The sequence below is a fragment of the Juglans regia genome, chromosome 11, assembly GCF_001411555.2.
Source record: "Juglans regia cultivar Chandler chromosome 11, Walnut 2.0, whole genome shotgun sequence".
Classification (NCBI taxonomy): Eukaryota; Viridiplantae; Streptophyta; class Magnoliopsida; order Fagales; family Juglandaceae; genus Juglans; species Juglans regia.
In genome coordinates, this window is record NC_049911.1 from 8,482,476 (window position 1) to 8,491,827 (window position 9,352).

Here is a 9,352-nt window from a genome sequence, read left to right on the forward strand (position 1 = left end):
TTACACAAATATTATTAATTACTTTTTTACCCTTTGAACTGCAAGTTATGCTAAGGTGTTTTAAAAATTTTATTATGTGTTAATAAACTCTTATATATTTTTTATTACATAAATCACTTAAGTATTTTAATATATTATTAAGTAAAGATTTATTTTAAGAGTAAACAATATTGGAGTAATGTTGTTTTTACACTTTAGATATGATTTAGTCTATTTAAAAATAGTTATGGTTTAATTTAGAATATTTTGGGATAATTATATTATCTAGTATTAAACTTTATAGTTTGTTTTTATTAATAAATAGGTCAGACTTTTATATATTTTAGTCAAGTTAGTAAATCGATTTTAGAAAGTGTTGATTTGTAATCTTAGGTTTTGAGGAATTAAATAGGTTATTTTAGAAACTTAAGATTAAATATCGAAATACGTGATTAATTGAAAATTTATGAGAATTACGTTATTATGTTATATGTGACAATTAATAATAGTTCGGCATTTTGAGGAAATTCCTGCAAAAGCTAAAAAGTCCAGGTAAGCTGTAATACCCGAATACCACTACATAGGTATTTATGTCATTTATTAATATTTTAAGTTAAATATTTTGAAATAAAGAATTTCATTATGTTATTATTTATTTTAAGATGGGTGTCTTTATTTTTAATGTGTGTTTTTTTAAGACCTTATAATATTTTCTTTAAGTCCTCTACTTTTATCAAATTAAAAAGTGACCCAAACCTTCTCAACCATAGGATAGGTAGGTGAGAAAATATCCTCCTATGTTTGAATCCCCACCGTCCATCCTTTGGCTTGTAAGACAAGCTTTGACTAATCAATTCACTTTTCTCTAAGTGAAACCGTCAGCTTCTTCAACAAGTCACTTGACTCTCATTTCCTCCTATTACACGTCGGTCCCCAAAGCAAACAAAGGAAGAAATTTCCGTAAGCTTTCTTCCTGCGTACGAGAGGCTCTCGGTTTCCACTAACCCGTGCGATTCCTCTCATTCCTTCAAGCCGATCCCTTTCAGTTGTGAACCCAAGCTTTCCATCGAAGATCCTCAAGGGAATCGACCCCGTAAGTGGGTTTCTTTAGCTCTAAATTTTGGATTTGGAATCTTGGATGTTGGGTTTAATCTAGGGTTCTTTTCTTCAGAAATTTCTGTTGTGTTCCAGCCCCAAATATTTCGGATTCTCTTCCTCTTCTCGTTGCGTGTGTTTCCATGGCTTCTAAAAGGACCCAAACAGGTATTATAATCCTTCCATGAGTTTCTTGCAAATTGGGGGTTTTCGGATTTTGTTTTAGCCGAATACTATGTGGTAGTTTCTAGAGACATTTCCTCATTTGTTTTCTCATTTAGCTGCTCTACTTGGTAGTAAACGAAAACCTAAATTTTCTGGTTTAAAACCGAGCACCTTTAGTTTGTCTTGCTGTGGGTCATGCCCTGTTTTGGTGAATTCGAGTTGTGTGTATATGCTTTGTTTTACGGTCCTAAGCCGTGTGTGTTCTGTTTTGTGGGTCTAGTTGTGCGTGTGTGTGTGTGTTCTGTTTCATGGATCTAGCTATGCTTGTGCGTGTGTTCTGTTTTATGGTCTTAAGCCGTGTGTGTGTATGTCCTGTCTTGGTGTGTATAACAGCCGAGTGTCCTAAGGCAGAATCTTCTAGTCCCTTTTCTTATGTTTTCTTGAGTCTAAGTCATGTTTTACTTTTGTTAAACTCATGTCTTTAATTGTTAATTAGTAGAGTTAAGGTTTATGATTTTCAAACATGTTTTCCTCAAGTTATGGCCTAAGTAAGCCATTAAGAGTTTTAAACCTAAACTAGTAAGCTTATTTAGAAACCTTTAAGCTGCCAAGAGTTGTCTCTTTTATTAGTATTGGTTTTAGAAAATATGTGAGGTTTCTTAAATATTGGAAGGACGATACTAAAGGTTGACTTATGCTATGTAAATAGTTTAACGAGTAAGGAAGACGCCTTAATTCCATTTTTGGAATTTAAGGGAGCACGTATGGGTATTGGGTAGCAAAGTCTTTAGTGAAATGAATTTTAATATGTTATTTCCTTTCATTGAATAGAAGTGTAATTTCAAGATTTAAAGACTCTACTTATAAAGCCTCGAGGTAAGTAGCTATGACCATGCTCCTTACACACAAAGCTCTCTTATGAAAGAATATCTCTCTCTTTGTACATGTTCTCTTATAAAAGAATAAATATATATATATATATATATATATTATGTACAAGCCTTCCTTGGTAGCCCCTGTTAAGTATCTTATTGATTACAATTGTGTGTATGTAAGGTAATGCATCACGAAACTTTTATGCATGCTCTCTCTTAAATAGCTATGCCTTACTTATACGTAACATGACATGAAATACTTTTTAAGTAAAAAGCATTTGCATTGGACTAACGGAAGATAATGAAAATGTTTAACTAAAAAGAAAGAAAAGAAAAGAACTAAAAGCATGAACGTACGTAATGGCCATATGAATAAAATGGTACCAAAGAATGGGCAGATGGCAATGCCGGGTAAGTGGTACTGGTAGTGCACCCAGTGCTACCCCCATAAAAGGGGTTCCAACCTGTGGCCGCGGGTGGAATCCAGGTCCAAAAGACCGCTAACCCCAACACACAGGGCGTAATAGTGTGTACTGGTCCAAGAAAGTGAAATATAAAGTAAAGTCATTTCTTAGGAATGTTTAAGCATGAAAAGTACAGTTTATACATGAAAAATACTATTAAGTATGAAAGATACAGTTAAGCATGAAAGCAAAGTTATGCATGAAAGGTACGGTTAAGCATGAAGTACAATGATGCATGAAAGTGTAGTTATTCTTTAATTGTTTATGCATGAAAGCATTGTCAAGAACTAACAAACGTTTATGTACGCTTGTTTTCAAAAAAAAAAAAGATTATATGATTATTAAGTTAACGGCATGGTGTACTGCTTACTGAGTATTAGACTCACTTTGTGTTTATGTTTTAAACATTCAGGTATGAACGATGAGGCTGTGGAGCCAGGTGCTGCTGACGAGGGAAGGACTAAGGTTTAGAGTTCCCGGTTGGTTTGAGTTGGAGGACAATGATTATTTTCTTTATGTTTTTATTATGGGTCCCATGTTGGGACGTTCTGTTGGTTTGACTTTAAAACAATATGCCTTTGGGCAAGGGTGTAAGTACTATGGTGGGATGATAGTAACGGTGTATTTTTTATGGTGGGGTGATGGTAACCCCACATAGGAAGGTTAAATGCCTTTTTGTATGTGTTATGGGGACTGAGTCCCCTCTTAATTAGAACTAGTATGTTTGATGATGGATGATGGACTCTGAGAGTCCTTTATTTAGAATCTTGAACATATCGTTTATCAGGTGCTTACTTTTAAACTGGAAATGCAGTGTACATGCACGACATGTTCACGTCCATCCCTTTTACCCTCGTAGAAAAAAAAATGCATAGTATAAACAATACTATTAATGATAAGGAAAGAACAGATAAATTGCCGCGACCACGTCCCGATCATAGGATTGGGGCGGGGTTGTGACATAAGCGGGGTTCCTATGCTAGACTTTGCATTAAAATAAAATGAGCTGAGGTTATTTTTGGAAAATATACATATTTGATGTTGAAAAGAAGTTTGAACTTCCTCAGTTATTTGTTCTGCATTACTCATGAGATTCTGTTTAAGAATAAATTATTTTCTGTCATGACTGGTGTAGACATGAGCTTATTTTTGACATTCTGTTTCTGAACTTTGAAAAGAGAGCGAATATGAAATTTTGTGCATAAATTATGTCGTGATATGATTTTGTTCTGTTTTGAAGATTTTCTGTACTCTGATATGATCTGATGTGATTTCTGAAAACCTCTGGCATAACATTCTGTTTCTATTTCTGTTTCATTCTGACCTTATCACGGGTGTAAAACTATGGCCTTTGTTCAGGTTGGTACCAACTTTTCTGTTTCTGGTACACCCACTTTGGATACAAAGTGGTTTTCTGTGTGGTCTTTCCTATGTACACACTCGGGACTCCGAGAATGATAAGGGGAAGATTCACATTCTATTTCTACTCGGTTAACTACCGGGGTTTGCACAACTCTACCACGGGGGTTAAACATGGTATTTGTTCTGATATGATAAGATAAGATGTGATGTTTCAGTTTATGCTATACCAAAGGGATTTTGATTATGAATATTTTTGAACTTTCACTCTGATATTTTTGATAACATGTTCTGACGCTGCATTTTGAAAACATTATTCTGATTCTGCATTCTGAAAGAAAATATTTTTTTGTTCTGTATTCTGAACTCTGTAAATGCTCATGTTTACACCCTACTATATGTCATCTGCTTACTGAGTTGTTGATAACTCACCCCTTATCTCCATATTTTTTTCAGATAATTTTGATGGTTCAGCTGGAGAACAAGAGTAGAAAGTTTAGCAAGGTGTGATGATCGTAGTGGAATAAGTGTCTGAGAGTACAAATGCTTATTTGAGGGTCGTAGTTAGTAAACTGATTTATTTTTCGGGTATTTGATTTGATGAGTTGAGGATGTTTTCGAGTTTTTGGAGAATTTCTAATTTATGTTATTGGAGATTTCTTTATTGTCGCCACGGAGAACTTAGATTTTTGGATTGATTAAGTGGATTAATATTTTATGGGATTTTCTGGATTTTATAGTTGTGTTATTTAAGTTAATTTTAAGTATTAAGAGCTAACTCTTCGGACCTCCGGGACCAGGGCGTTACAATTTGTCTAAAGTTCCAATAACTATTTTAATGTTTTCGAAATGGGTCAATTGTATGTAACGTCATCTGCCTTCCTTGATATACAAGGGTTGGGAACTGTTGGATTTATGCAATCTTGATATTATTATGGTCAAAAGTTATTCATATATTTTTTTTATCCTGGGATATTATCTTATGTATTGAAATTACGTTTATTAGGTACTAAATTACTGGTTAACATCCATTATAAAATGCATTAGTCGTGGCTACAGATCTTAGGGGACTCATTAATGGAATTCAATTCATCCTACGACTTTTGTTTCTAATTTACTCTCATTTTTTATACCCATTAATGGAAACACCAAGAGATACCACTCATGACATCATTACAACTAATATTTTTTTTTCTTGTATATTAATTGCCTTATTTTATGTGTAATGAAAAGTAATATGGTAAAAAAAAATGCTACTGCCTGCCTGTATTGGAGTTAATAGTGTAAATAGTTCGATTTAAATTAATTTATGTCATTTCTGGAACAACAGTGTGCCACCAGCTCTCAAACCCAGGACCAGAAACTTGAGAAATAAGAAACAATACCCTACAACATGCTGATGAAATTTACCTGCTACATTGTAATCTTTCTTGGTTAGTGGTAGAACTTCGGAGGCAGGGGGCCGACTAATAGCATCAGGAAGAGAAAATAAAACCCAGTTTCTCTCGGAAGTGGCAGCCCCTCTAATTAAGGCAGTATTTAAATTAATCTTGATGTCTTTAAAAATCATTTCAACAATGCTCAGTTGTTCCTCGGAGCTTCTTATGGCATTTACCACTGTCAAAGCATCCCCTTCAAGTACTATAGCATGTCTCAGCTCCATTAATTTAGTGCACAAGATGGAAGCTTTTAATGTTGCAATGGATTCAACCGAGAGAGCATCAGGGTAAAGATCTCGAGTTGATCTCAGTGTTGCTATAACTCTTCCTTCCCAATTCCTCGTTATCACTTCAGTCCCTACTTTACAATGAATTTTATCATCTGCAACATCTCGATAAATCTTAATTATAGGTGTTTCAAGGAGCTATTGTCCATTGCTGATCTGTTGTGGAAGTAGTTGCTGCACCTTTTGTAGCTTTCTGTTGCATGCTCCTGTAATCACTTATGGCTTGTTTTGTGTGGCTCACCAAAGAGCTAGGGGATAAAAAAATTTCTTCAAATACAAATCTATTTCTTCTCTTCCAATTCTGATGAGCCGTGACAGCAAATTCTTCAATTTCCTCAACATTCAAGTTTAAAACAGAAAAAGGACAGAACTTCCCTGAAAGGCTTATCAACAATTGCACATTTTTGGATTCTTTTGGAACATTTCCCCCATACATCCTATATTGATCTGCAACTCCAAAGAGCATGTGCCACTGTCTCTATGTTATATGGGCAGATGAGGCACATGCTTTAAGAAAGACTTTAAGAGGCCCTCATGACAGGCCCTCCAAAGAAAGACTTTAACAGCATTGGCCACTCTAAGCTTCCAAACATTTTTCCAAATCACAAAGTGATCAATATTACCCGATGTTTGCCCCTTTTGTCTCTCCACTATAGCACATTGTAAGTGGTAAGCACTCTCTTACCACACTCTCTACAGCGAACTTACCATCTCCAGTATACCTCGAGGCTAGTTTATCTTAACTATTGCATGGGCTGATAGGGTTTCTTCTAATGTCTTCGATCTCAGATTTAGAAAACATTTCATTTAGCAAAGAGATGTTCCATTGGTTTGTGCCACTATCAATCAAATATTTAACCTTTGTTTTATCATATAACCCTATGGTAGAGTTTTGAAATCTAAAAAGAATTGGTCTTGGGAGCCATTTGTCTTTCCAAATCTTCACTCAGTTCCCATTGCCCATTTCCACATCAATCCTTCTTCCAAGAGTTGTCTAGCTTCTAAAATACTTCTCCATATATAGGATGCTTTGCTGCCAACTTTAGAGTAAGAGATAGTTATCACACAATTCATTGATAGATTTGCTTAAGTTACCCAAGCTTCTTTTGTTGACCGTTTTTCACGGAGGCTGTTCGTAAGAACGAGTCTAGCTTTCCTTAAGTTTAGGAGCTCTTGAAGTGGTTCACTCTGATTATTCATCACATTCGTAGAACATTGGAACTATCCCATGATAAACTGAACGCGTGGGACACATAGCTACCAAAGCTTGATGGAAGCTTCAGCTATAAATACTATGTTTGGTCCCCAGACTCACTCACTCAATCTTCTTCAGTCTTACACCATCTAAATAGTGTTGAGTAGAGTTTGGAAGTGTCAAACGTCAGTGAGAAAGCACAGCAAAATAGTGAGGAACATCAATGGCTGGAGGTAATGTTTCTTTGGCATTAAACCTACCGATTCTGTTTTAAAGTGTTTATTAAACATTATAGAATCGACATTTAGCTTTCATTTGGTATCAAAGCCTCGTTTCATCTCTACATTGGTGTTTATAGAGTTGCTCTGTTCATCTCTGTTTTTTGGCCGAAAGTTTTAAAAAATTTTAAGTTTTGATTTCTGGATTTTTTTTATTCGAAAGAAGTTTAGAAATCATGTGGAAATAGTTTTTCTAAACTTTCTGTGATTAAAAACGTGTTTTTTGACGTGAAAATGGTCCCAAAATCGTGATCTGTAGAACTGTCTGGAGGTTGAAGACGACTAAAACGACATGTAGTTTTCAACTTTATTGAAAACGATATGTCTTTTAGTGGGGAAGCCTTTCATTCAGTATTGATAAACAACATGTCGTTTTCAGTTTTGGTGAAAACGACATGTCATTTAGTTCGGAGCCATTTATTCAGTATAGAGATAAACGACATGTAGTTTTAGTTTTGTTGAAAACGACATGTCATTTAGTTGGGCCAGTATTCATTCAATATAGCAAAAAAACGACACGTCGTTTATAAGTTTAATAAAACGACATGTCGTTTATATGGCCTATTTTTCTTTTAAACAATAACGAACAACACGTCGTTTTCAATTTTAGAAAAAAGACATGTCGTTTATATGGGTCAGTTTTTCAAAAAAAATAATTTTTTTTCACTTTTATAGATGGTCTGAAAAGTGGGTTTTTGGGCCCACGCCCTTTGCGCTTATAATTGTTATGCTGTATAATTGTGCTTATAATTTTTATTTGATTGAATTATATACAATTGGGATAATTGTTGTGCAAATTTATTTATTATGCTCATATTTAGTTTGCATGAATTGATTAATTTTTCTCTATATTAATACATGCAATTTTTGGATGAGTATATAGTTAAACGCATGAAACTAAATGTTATGCATAATATTATAGTTTTGATTGTGCAATATTTATGCTTATATTATGAGAATATTTTGTGCATAATAATAACATGTTAGTATTAGTTAAAATTATGTAATTCATAATATTAAGCTAGTCTTATGCAATTTAATGTCTAGTGATCCATATAATTTTAATTAATTAGAGAATAGCCACAGCATCTTTAATTAAATAAAATTATATATTATGATTGATTAGGATCACATAAAAAATATTAAACATTAATTGTAATTAATTATACTTAATATTATAAATTTTATCTCACAATAATTTTTATTTTATTTATATTATTAATTAAGATAAAATATCAAGTTATTCATAACTTATTTACAAGAATTATGAATTTAGTAAATGATTTGATAATTTTATCATAAGTTTAATCTAAGATAGAATATATATCAAAATATAATCATAATATACCCTTAGAATTATGAATTAAGCAAATAATTTGATAAAATTCTATCATAAACAATGATTGAATCTTCTTGAATTAAACTTTTAGCTCACGGGCAATTTTATGTCATTATATTCAACTTTTAAAGCATTATTTGCATTGGTAAAGCATGGAACTGTTTATTTAGGCCTCAATTTTAACATAAGCATGTAATCTATAATTTTATGCAGTTGTACAACCTGCAAATTTCTTTGATATGCATTATGATATCCTTGAACTTAAGGGAGATTACTATAAGGTCTGGAAGGAGAGAGTTTTTCTTCATTTAGGTTGGATAGACATAGACTATGCTATTAGGAAAGATGAACCTCCAGCACTCACTAATACCAGCACTGCAGCGGACATCGCGCTTTATGAAAGATGGAAGGGATCTAATCACCTCAGCATGATATTCATTAAGACTAGAATTTCGACTAATATTCGTGGTTTTGTCGATCAGCATGAAAAGGTTCAAGACTTGCTAAAAGCCATTAATGAACAATTTGTCACTTTAGACAAGGCACTAGCAAGCACCCTAATCATGAAGTTCTCATCCTTAAGACTCACCAGTTTGAGAGGTGTGCGTGAGCACATCATGCAAATGAGGGACAATGTGGCTCAATTGAAGAAACTCGAGATTGAAATGTAGGAGTCTTTCCTGGTGCACTACATCCTGAACACCCTCCCGCATCAATATGGACCCTTCAAAATCTCATACAACACACATAAGAATAAATGGTTAATTAATGAACTCATGATCATATGTGTTCAAGAAGAAGGGAGACTGATGATGGAACATGGTGAAAGTGCAATGCTGGCAACGCGTGAAAATGGCAAATCTCAAGCCAATCAGAA

The 9,352-nt window shown here is 33.9% G+C and overlaps 1 long non-coding RNA gene across 1 annotated transcript; it reads left to right on the forward strand.

The window, feature by feature from the left end:
- Positions 1 to 883: 883 nt before the first annotated feature.
- Positions 884 to 3,304, forward strand: LOC108991993. The gene is made up of 3 exons (XR_001996243.2): positions 884 to 1,072; positions 1,151 to 1,242; positions 2,991 to 3,304. It is a non-coding gene; the product is annotated as an uncharacterized LOC108991993 (long non-coding RNA).
- The last annotated feature ends 6,048 nt before the right edge of the window (positions 3,305 to 9,352 follow it).